This window comes from Euprymna scolopes, chromosome 1 (genome assembly GCF_053919585.1).
Source record: "Euprymna scolopes isolate OS-2025 chromosome 1, ASM5391958v1, whole genome shotgun sequence".
NCBI lineage: Eukaryota > Metazoa > Mollusca > Cephalopoda > Sepiida > Sepiolidae > Euprymna > Euprymna scolopes.
Genome location: NC_136482.1, coordinates 70,831,109 through 70,843,780, shown reverse-complemented (window position 1 = coordinate 70,843,780; position 12,672 = coordinate 70,831,109).

Sequence of the window (12,672 nt, the reverse complement as noted above, 5' to 3'; positions counted from 1 at the left end):
TCGGTGGGGCATTAGAATACACCGACTGCCTCCCTGCAGAGGGTAAAAGTCCCTCAATGGGGGTCCTGGATATGACCTTAAACTATATCCAGTGGTGAGGCCCCAGCTTGCAGGCTTTGGGGAGTGTGGAGCCACCCTTTAATTACCATTGCTCCCAGGTCCACTCTGACCCGGAGTGGAAGTACCTGTTAGGGTTCCAACTATGGGTTAAATAGAAACCGACTTGAAAACACCAAATATATTCTATTAAAAAAATTTTCTTCAAAATCTTTGGATTCGGCATTAAATAACCCGAAAAGGGTTGATATGCCGTATAACAAAAACAACCAACCAACAAACAAAAAATTTAAAAAGAAAATACAATTTTCTTATATATCAGTTATGGAATCGCATTCAAAAGATCTAGCTAATTTGCATATTCTTTTAAACATTCATTTTAATTAATTCCCTTTTAGTCTTTTCAGTATTCTTCTGGGATGATCATCTTTAGTTAACTATTACGTGTAATTATATTCATGCAGACATTCTACATGATTTATACTTGCATAATATTTGCGTAAAATGTTTACAGTAAACGCAACATTGTTTCCATATATATTTATGTATACGTATATATTTTTGTTTACTCTATTGTTTCTATAAAAGTGAACGTGTCTGTGTGTTTGAGTGTGTGTCTGTGTGTGTGTGTACATTTCCCTACGCAATAAATCTGTCAATTTTTAGTCTACTAACTCGAAATTTGATATACAGGGTACTGAGATTTGAGAAAATCTTTGTGATCGGTTTTCGGCCAGAAACCTGGCTGTTAAATGGTCAAAGTTCAACGATTTGACCTTTGAGAACTCTATCAAACTCCTCCGACAATTTTCGGTCTAAACACTTGAAATTTTAGATATAGGTTCCTTGGACATGGATCTAACTTAATAACTTGATTCGGACCCAAAACAAGGGGTCATAATAGGGGTCAACGTTAAAAAAATTGACCGCTTTCTTTTTTGCTCCAAACACCCAGGCAACGCCGGGCTGAAATGCTAGTAAATATATATAGATAAATAGATATATAGATATGTATATGTATATTGTATGTATGCGTGTATGTATGTGTAAGAGTAGTCAGCTGTTTTGTCATTTCACGACTCATTAGTAAAGCTAACGATTTTACCTGAGATAGATAATCCGAATGCGAGCCCACTCCCACCCAGTTCAGTTGTCGGATGTTTAATCATGTCGACTAATGAAGCTAATACTTGGAGTGGAAAGATTAGAAATTTACGACACTGTTAATCGAGAGAATCATTTTTTCATTAGACTATGTTAAAACTGTAATTTCCTCTACATACTTTCCTCATATACTTTGTGTGCGTGTGTTTCATTTTTACTAAGACTTGTCAAGAAGCTATACATACCCTTACCACTAGCTGCAGGATTCGAACCTCGGACTTAAGTCAGTTTTGATTTCTATCCAGGGCCTTTAACTACGTGGACACCAGAACAGCTATACAACGGTGAATTTTTATGAATCATTTAATAAACATAAGAGAATTTGACACGATTTAATTATTTATAACGACGTCTCAGCAAGAATTTGTTTACATTAGATTTGAAGACGACCATATCTATAAAAGAAGCTTTGTTTATGGAGTTCACGTTAAGATTTAGGCTAGATTGATAGTGGGGAGAATTGTTGATAGTGGTTTTAACTACACGAGTGTTTTTGTAAAAGTTTCGCAAGGGGGGACCATAGAGCTCAGACTTGCACTTGCCAGGAAAATAACGATAGATCAGAGACAGGCTAGCAGTATCTCTTCTGTGGGAGAAAGGTTGCAGAGAAAAAAAAAGAGGATTACCTACCAGGTTTTGAAGCCGGTTTTAAACTCTGTCTGGCAGAAAATATTCCCCGAGCTGTCCTCCTGCTCTTCATGACAAGAGAAATCTATCATAACACGTACTTGGAACTTATAGAGCTAGAGGATAGCATCGGCAGTTAGGGTTAGGGTAAGGGTGAAATATCTACTGGAGCGGTAGTAGGATCCAATCATTTTCCCTGCTTTCTTGTCAACAGATTTCTGATTTCTGCCCATCAACTAATATTATAAAATTATCAGAGAAAAAGGATTTAAGTGCACGTCTGTGGAATGCTGTTCCGTTTGCCTGTTTACCTGACTACAACTTGGATGTCTTCAAGTCCTGATAAACCGGCCCCTTAAGTAAGACACTTTATCAAATCTCCATTACTAAGGATTACTACAATATTATCCCATTGACTACTGTACACACAATAACCCTCATCCCCGATTAGCTTCCGGGCCTTGATAAGTGGGGACTACCATGTGAAAAAAACAAAAACATTTCCAGCAATTCCGTAGCTGGAAATTTTGTCAAGTAGACCTTTATGCCATACCCTCTCAAAATTCTTAAGTATGGCAACACAATTGCCCTCAGAACGAAGCCCTCGTCGAGAGATTCACTAATCATGTGTGATATTTCAGTTAGCACATTAGATGTAGATCTAGCAGAACGGAAATCATATCGCATGTCACTGAATAGATTATTTTTGCTGAGCTTGTCGACCACTTCTATATTTAACATACTGCAACTTACCATGAAGCACAGGCGACTGATTGGTCTGTATCGAGAGAGAGATGACCGTATCGCTTGCATTTTTAAATACAGGCCAGAGTGATGAGATTTTCCAAGGTTTTGGGAAGCATTTAATCCTGACAACACTTAAACAACTTTGCAAGTATAAAAGGGTGTTCTGGCTGAAGTTTTATGACCACTATAATTGGAATGCTGTCAAGGCGAGTTGCTTTACTGGAATGAAAGTTTTGGATTAGCTTGGTAGCATCATGCAAAGGTATGTGTTTTCAAGCGCAGGAGAAAATTTGATCCAAAAGGCTAAAATTTGTGCAAAGTTCTTAGCAAAAAGTAGCTTTTTCGGATTCTGATGAGATTACCTAAGGTCCATTGATGATGGCTGGGAAAGAGAACACGCCTCTGTTAAGGACCGTGTTTGTTATTTGCCAAATCTCGTAGGAGTCAAGCCGCTACTCAGTTGCTTTGAAATTGACAAACAAAGCATATGACTTTCTCGTGTTTTTATTATTCTGTTAGAGTCGTTGCTGACAGTCTTAAGGCGGTTTTAGTCTAAGTACAGCTATTTCTTTGAGAGCAATGGAAAAGTGGTTTCTGTGCGCAACGGTAATGGCGCATTCTGGAGAGAACCACGGCTGGCTGTTGGGCTTTTACTAAAATTACTGGGAGAAAATGAAACTATCTATACCGACAGTTAACGATTCAGTCGACTCTGGTACTACAGAGAACACATTTATTTTAAACATGAAACGCAGAGATATATGTGCTATAAATGTCCAGAAGCTATTCCCGTCAGTCATAAAGTATCAATAAACTACATGATGGAGAGGTACATCTAAAGGCTTATTACATGTTGTTTTTATCTTAACTGAGACAACCGAGTGGGACAAAGATCCAAGTGGAAAAAGAACAGAAGACGGGCAAAGTTCTGCTCAAGTTCTAAGAATAATGTCTAGGGTTCGTGAAGTATCTGTGTTAGGTATTAAGCATTGGAGAAGTCATAAGAGAACCTCACCTCATCATTCGTTTTGTTTGAGTGGAGTAGCCTTTCAACATTGAAGTCTCCACAGACCTGAATGTAAGCCGAGTGATGAGCAGAGAGCATTTAGTCGATAGAGGGCAGATATGTACGCGATACTGTAAGCAGCTGCTACCTGGAAGTACATATAGAGTAATTTTTTATTTTTTTACTGGAGATATTCATAACCATATGGTTAAAAACTTTTCACATTTCACTGAGATATCGGTTCTCTTTTTGAAGGAAGCTGTAAATAATTATGTATAATAAATACTTTTTAATATCCACATATATGTCTATTTCATCTGAACCAAGACTCATAAGTGTGGCTATATATAAATCTCATAGCGGTTTTAGGGTTCGACTTTGATCTCAAACCATGTTTGATTGTGTCAAGTGCCTTTTTCTGCAAAGACAATAAGACTGCTATACAACAGAGAAAATAAATGTTCCTTTTATTCATAAAATAAACGTTAAAATATTAAACAATATTATTGTAGTAGCTTACATGGCTGTATATATATATATATATATATATATATATATATATATATATATATATATATATATATATAATTCAAACACTATCGAGTTTGAATATATGGTTCAGTTGTAGTTTTAGTCATTTAGAAATGCTTTGAAGCTTCACCGCTCACTCATTTTTCGACAAAATTTCAAATAATTATATACAGTTTATAGATCAATTTCTCAGCTATAATGTAAAAACACATTTTCTATTTTCGTTCAGTAAAACAAAAGTTATGATGAATTTTCTGGTGTCCAAAATAGTATGTAAACTGAGCGACGCCTTTTATAATTGGTTTCCATAACAACCACGTCGCTTCAGCGATTACTGTTGCTACTAATTCACTGCTGTAGCGAAAATAGAAGTAACAAGAGGAACAGAGAGAATGAAAGCATGAAAATGAGATAATTGAGGGATTTTATTGAAAGCAGACGAGTGACGTACATTGTTATTACATATGTGCTTATGAGGGCAAAAAAATAAGACTGAAATAAAACAAAGAATAGAAGATTTATTGGAAGTATGGAAAAATCATGGAATACAATAGAAAAATACAAGCATGGAAAGTGTTAAGCTGAACACACACACACACACATACATATATATATATATATATATATATATATATATATATATATATAAGCACCAATACATGTGGTGAATTTATGTACTTTTTGATACACTGAATGTAATTAAATTGGGCTCGTAAGAGAAACATCATTTATGATACATACACCGACGTTGTTGACTTCCTGCACGTGTACAAGGAGCTTGAAAAAAGCTTTTCTCTACACAATAATCAAATGTAAATTGGCGGGAAGTATTAGTTTACGAAACCTAATGAATAACTAATATAAAAGGGAAATCCCGCCACAGTAGGTTGTCTCATCTCAATCATATTGTTAGTCGGCCAACGCCCAAGCCTACACACACGTTGAAGATTACATCAGATAAGCTCACCAAAAGTAGATGATCTGAAAGTTAAATGAAATACAATCCTAAACCATGTAGTCATGCCAACTGGAACTTTATTGTTATCTTAAGCAATTTTTCAACGACAATAGGAGCGTCAGAAGTCAGCTGAAAACCGCGGGTGTTGTTTCATGGTAATAATTTGTGCATTCAATGACCCGAGTTCATTGAAACAAATCTTTCTTATCGTGTAATACTTAGTTTGCTTTTTTTCTAATATATGTTATTTTCATTAGCAGGTAGATTTGAATTATAGTAACTTCATACGTAACAGATATGACGTTGATACGAAAATTTACATAAAATAGTAATTTGCAACATGCATTTATACAACGTTACGCATGTGCATGTGATTATACATTACTAATTTGAGGCATTCATTCCGAGACTACTTAATCAACCATTATTCATTTTCTAGCACAAACAGAAGGCGTAATAAATCATAAATTAAACTATATTAAATCTAGTTTTGTGCAAAATAGGCAAAGATTGAATGTAAACCTTTCGTGAACTTGAGAGCTTTCCAATTTTCATATAATTTACCAATAACTATTGAAAATGCATTATCAACTATTTATCGAATATCCGTATCTTTTAAATCTGTTAAAAGGATTTTAGTATGCATAATATAAGAATGCCATTCCATTTAAAAATCCAAATATTTCAAATCTTTTTAAAATATAATATATATTTATTAGACAGGAATTAACCAACATTCCATGAATTCAATTATTTCTAAAAATGACTTAATATTGCTTTTATTTAAACATTTGAATAAAGATTCTAGATATAATTTTTTATTATCATTAAATCCCGAGTTTATATTTCCCCCTCTATCCAACAACAATAAGGTTGTCTACACGGCAATCGATAAGCCGAATCTGATAACTCTGTGGTTTGCCTCTGACTCCACTTTTTACCTAACAAACCAGTCCCTCCCAATTTTTTCTTTGCGGACGGAAGCTACATTCAATGATTTGCAAATCACCTCTTCTCATGTTTGTAACATTATAAAAAACCTAGACATCTCGAGGGCGTATGGGACTGATATCATCTCTGCGTTACTGTTAAAAATGCTCCGCCGATATTTCCCAATTCTGCCCCAAATTTTCAACAAATGCTTGATTGAATTTTGCTTCCGCGGTACCAGTTTTCAAAAATTCTGGCGAAAGGACTACTCAATTATGGCCCGTTTAGCTTCCTTTCTCTCTCCGCAAAAAATCTTTGTTCTTAATCATCCACTAGTCCACTACCTCATAGATATTACACTTATTTTCGACAGACAGTATGGATATAGGCAAGCTCGTTCTACTGCCAATATCCTAAATGTCAACTCTGAACGTATATAACGCACTGGATAAGGTAGAAAAGGCTATGCCAGTACTCGTAAGGTTTTTTTTACAAAGTCTGGCACGAAGGGTTTCTCATGAAAATTAAATCAGATAATATTATGGGACGAATACTAAATAATCAAACCGTTTTTAGGCAAGGTTTTTATAAGTGGTCGTCCGGCAAAACAACACGATATAAATGCGGATGTGGTTGATCCTATGTTAACATACATGCATAAGCAAAAACAATATACATAACGTCTTTTAACATTCGATAATAGCACAAACATAAATTAAATCAACTTCTAAACATAATGCAATTCTGCTAAAATATATATATTGAAGTCTTGATAATCGCTTCAAATTATAAAAATGAAATGGTGGAACCCTTAAAATTTTAATACAGATAGCTCTAAGAACAGGTTTGAGAATTATTGGTATTTTAACACGCATTGCCTACCTGTTCCTTGCGCAGACAAAACTACTATAAAATATAAACTAACACATATTGCTCTTTTCTTGCACGGACGGAAGACTCTCAAAATGTAAACGCAATATTTATTTGAGAATATAAATATGCACAAAATACTGACACACTATTACTCCTTCCCAAAACGGCCCAAAAAATCTTTTATGGGTCACAATATTAAATTTTCTGTTTTTGAGTGATTATCAAGACTTTAATAATTCCATATTCGTTTTGTTTTTTTGGCATTTTTAAAAAATTCCTATTGATGATTTGATTTAATTTTATATTTTTGACCGATTACCCAGGCTTAAAAACTGTGATTTATCAAGTCGACATTTTCTTTGCAGAACTGAATAAACGCTTTCAAATAAGGTAAAACACAAAAATATTATGCAGATAGGTTAGAAAGTAAATTTTATTGGCTACAGAAACACTTATTAGTTACTTATTTTTTTTTTAACACTTTTATTTCTGTGGAGTATTTTATTTAATTTTCTTTTTCTGTGCGATTATCGGGACTTCAAAGACGTTACTTTTTTATTGTATGTTACTATGCTGACATTTTATGGTATTATTTAGAAAACCCATTCTCCACATGCAGAAAGGGGTGTTTTGTAATTAGTCTGCACTTTAACATAACAAGTTAAAAAAGATGACGTAAAACTAGAATTTAATTTAATCTTATTTGTGGAAGATTTGATTCCCCACAACCCTCACAAAGAGGGGGAAGATTTGAATAACAAACGGAAATAGCCAGGACTAATTTTTCTTAATCTTGACGATAAATGCCTTAAAAATTGAGCAGTAAAAGATGTGCTGGAGCTACTTTTAGAAAATGCAAAATGCGTGCAGTATACCAAGAAGAAAAACGATGGCCGACTTTAATATAAATTTATAATTTAGTATAAGGCAGTAATCTCCCACTGATTTCGATCAATCTAAAATGTTCATATACAGTGAGAATCTCTAACTTCGAAAATTTCTGTTTTTACTTATTTTATTTTTCTAATGAATCATTTTTCATAATTGTTTGAAGTTATACTGATTAAGGCACGGCAAATAAGTACGTCAGAATGTTTTCCCCTTAAATGTGTTTTTTAGAATCAGCCAGTACCTGCAGGTTATTGTCCTAAACCAGCAATAATCGCCAATAACCAACAGTATTTACAGTCACCGACAGTAGCTTCTACTGGAAAACAATACTCGACAGTGGAAGCCAGATTATTTAATTTTGACCACGACCGTCAGTGTCTGTCATTTTCTAGGGATAGAAGCGGCCACCAACAACAGCAACCGTAGTTTCCGAGAGGGGTCCTTGTACGATTCCGTTCTTGATTTGTGTTATGCTTCCGCCGGGCAACGCCGGTAAACGGGCCTTGCCAGTATAATAATACTTACATAATATAATAATATTTACATTTGATGAAGGAATAATTTTTAAATAATAGACCTGTAAACTGGTCATCTTCTACGTGCGAGTTTACATCATTAGGTTAATTTGGGGAATATGTAAAGTCCCATGTCCACGATAAATAATCAATAGACTACTAGGACGATAACATTCGATGAGTTATTGCAGAAATACAGCCTAATTAAAATTTAATTTAACCTTTAGATGCCCATATGCCCGAAATTGTATTTTAATTATAAATGCAACAAATTAATGTTTGAATCACATATTTTTATGTTAAAATGTTTTTGTGGTTAAATTTAATTTATAGTTCCTCGTCCCCCCTCCTCTCTCTCTCTCTCTCTCTCTCTCTCTCTCTCTCTATATATATATATATATATATATATATATATATCACTTTTCTTACGTGTTAAAACAATGAGATTAATTTTATTATAAGCATTATGTGACAAGTGTTAGCACATATTTAAATAGTATAATGTATAATATATCGTCAAGGTTATTGTTCAAAGAAAGCCTCATGTGCCATGGAATAACAACTTTATCCACAAATCTTTTTGTCTTTCAGCATGTGTCGATTCTGTTTAAGCGTCTTTTATGCTCGGTTGATTGCATCATTATTTTCCATGTGGTTTTAAAACGAGATTATCGACACGCGGAAGTGCATACTCTCATACGGAGTCGCTGTCCCGGACAGGAAAACATAAACACACACATACAAACGCACACATTTACAAAATTCTCACGAAAAGTTTAAAAGTTTCTATCTGCACTTTTTTTTGTAGTTTTGACTTCAAAGTTTTGAAGCCCACATTATACTGTTTTTACTGCTGCTACAAAATAAAAGCCGTTGTATTGGGAAGAAAGATATATGGGCATGGGCTATCGAATGTGATATGTCGAGTTTGAATTCCATCTGGTCTATTGGACTTGATGTTGTAATATGCACCAACAAAAACATGAAAAATATGACAATAAACAAATATAAAAAAGCCGTTTTATTGGGAAGAAGGAACTGACATCATGATCATAAGTGTTTTACGTTTTCAATTTTTTTTTTCAATATGATGTTATGTATTTTATATTTTCAAATCAGTTTTATCTTATTTTATGGTTTTATGTATTTATTTTTTTCGTACGATTTTATATGTTTCATATTTTCAAATTTTTTTTACTGTGATGTTATGTAATTATGTTTTCAATTTTTTTTCATATGATATTATGTGTTTTGTTTTCAAAATTTTTCATATGATTTCAAGTGTTTTATGTTTTCAAATTATTTTCATATGGTTTTATGGTTTTATGTTTTCCAATTTTTTTCATATGATTTTATGGTATAATGTTTTAATGTTGTTTCATTTGATTTTATATGTTTTATGTTTTCAATTTTTTCGTATGATTTTATGATTTTATGTTTTAAAATTTTTTCATCTGATTTTATGTTTTATTTTTAAAATTTTTTGTGTATGATTTTATGTGTTTCATGCATTCAAATTATTTTTCATATGATTTAATGTGTTTTATATTTTCAATATTTTTCCTGTGATTTTCTGGATTTATGCTTTCAAATTTTTTCCTATAATTTCTTGATTATATGGTTTTATGTTTTCAATGTTTCTCATATGATATTATGTGTTTTATGTTTTCAAATTTTTTTCATATGATTTTATGTTTTATGTTTTCAAACTATTTTTCATCTAATTTTATGTGTTTTATTTTTTCAATTTTTTTCGTATGATTTTATGTGTCTTATGTTTTTATTTTTTTCATTTTATTTTATGGTTTGATGTTTTCAATTTTTTTCATATAATTTGTGGTTTTATGTTTTCAAATGTTTGTCATATGATATTATGTGATTTATGTTTTCAAATGATTTTTCACCTGATTTTATGTGTTTTATGTTTTCAAATTAACTAATACTTTTAACTATATGCGCAACTAGCTAAAATGCGCATATTTTCCTATACATCAAATACATTGAGCTCAAAACAATTCGACTGAATCTTTCTATAAGCGCAGTAGCATAAATAACCAGTACTAGTTTAATCACGCCTGCATCTGAATATGTCACCATCCTATTTTTATTTAACTTCTACAGCTTTACAACTAGGAAAAATATTTATGAAATTCCGTGGTAAAAAATATACTCCTTAAAATGTGCATGAGCGAATAATATATTGCAAAATATAACAAACAAAAACGCTCGCTTTAATAAACAATATATGAAGTTTTTATGTTGTTGTGTTATGTTAATTTCTTTAAACATATATATTTGATAAGTTATATTCCAATTCGAGTATTAGACTTGAAAAAACTACTTAGTAATGTGTACTCTGCCTATTCCTTTTTTGTACACAAATCTCGTACTTCTATTTGCGTTCGGACAGACAAACTTACAAAAAATACAACCTTTTGATAGAATGTAATGTTTTTAAAGATTAAATCAGTATAGAACTAACAACTTTATACCAGGGTATAAAAATTCTTTTTTTATAAATAATACCATCCACAATAAAAACTTATTTTCCTTTAACAGGTTTCCACGGAATTCCCAAAGACAATGTGTATTTTCTAAAATTTTCTGGACGTGGCTTGGAGTGTACAGGGTCATCTTCAAGTTTAATATCATCAGATTTCCTTTCATTCCTTATTCAAAATTCTCTCCTAGAAGTTAATTGTTCCAACTGACAATCTATAAATCTAATTAACCATTTTTCTGCAGTGGCTTTGAATCTTCATAGGTTGCATCCTATTAGTAAATAGTTTTATATTTTTTTATAACTTTTACGACGCTTACGCTATATTCAAAGATAATTCCGACACATTGTGACAAAATGTCCCCACTTTGTTACATGATTGAAATACGAACAGTCTATAAAAGACCATAAGATTTTGTTTATACAAAACTATAAGAAAAGGAAAAGTAGACTATTTTGATCTACTTAAAATCTTATCAGACGTACAAAAACAGTAAATAGTCACTCCTTGAGATATAGGACCTCACAAGATACTGATCTAGATTTATTGAGTTCTTCACTCATGAACACAGATATCAGCCAGAGAATTATGCTGAGATTGGACAATCAGGGCCTAGAAATAATCGACCCTCTCAGTCGAATTGATTTGATTCATATCATGCAGTTTCATGAAAAACGCCTGACTAAATTTAGGGAGGTTTGTCATGATAGTTATTTATTGAGTCAGAGAAAGGGCTCTTAGCGTGGCTGCTTATTCATTTCAAAACAAAATAAAACCAGCGGATATAGTGCTCATACAAAATACCTTAAGACCAGCCTTTTTGCTCACTACGTAAAGTTCTTGAACTAATCCAAAGAAGCAACAAAAGTCAGGAAATAGAGTTATAGACATGCCCTCCACCGAGCATCTCTTTCTCCTGAAATTTTCTAAACAACCTGGAGAACCTGCCATTAAACACATGGAATCTTTAACTTGTAAAAGCCGTAACTCAAAGCCCACAACAGAAAGAGGATGGTATAATTTGAATCTGCTCCACTCATAATAGACGTGAGGATACTAGACCTATGATAGTCCGCGACAAATGTGACAGTTGGTTTCACTTCAAATGTGTGAGCCTAAGTGAAGCACCGCCAGAAAAATGAATAATCGTTCTGTCCTCCTTGCAACCCTCGAAGAGTAGAAACTGAGAGACCCAGTTTGTCCTAGGTCTACGCCAACTACTTAATTTTCCTTGATTAGGATTTTTCTTTCTGCTCTTTCTTTTCTTTTTAAGTAGAAATGTGTGATAACTTCGGTGTGTTGAACTTAAAAAGGCTGAGTTGAAGAGGAATTAAAAGAACTCTCCTTTCTATGGACGATGCTGGACTATATCTCTGTTACCAATAACTGAATGACCGGATTTGACGTTATCTAAAGATTCAAATCTCGTCAAATCTCGTGGACGAGAAGTCGGCAGATTTATTCGGGTTTTCAAGCAAAAACACGCGTGTTTATTTAGTTTATATTACCAGCTTGTTAGCATTAAATGAAAATATTGCTTATAAGCAACGTGTACTGCTTATTATTTCATTTTTCTAAGACACAAAAACATTTTCAAATTTATAAATTCATTTGTGCGGGAATTACAGCATTCACCCAGACTAAATCGCTTGGATCAAAAAGCAGAACGCTTGAGAAATTGCCGACGATTTTTTTGTCAAAAATATGAATCAGGTCTCGATTTAAAAAACTTATTTTTGCAAGCCTCTGGGGGCCACTAAAGAAATATAAAAGGCATGGAGAACTTATCTCGTCAAAGAAAGGGATAACCGATATCAACATCGACGTTTACCGAGTGAAATTCAGAAGCTGAAATGACAGCTTTTATCCTAC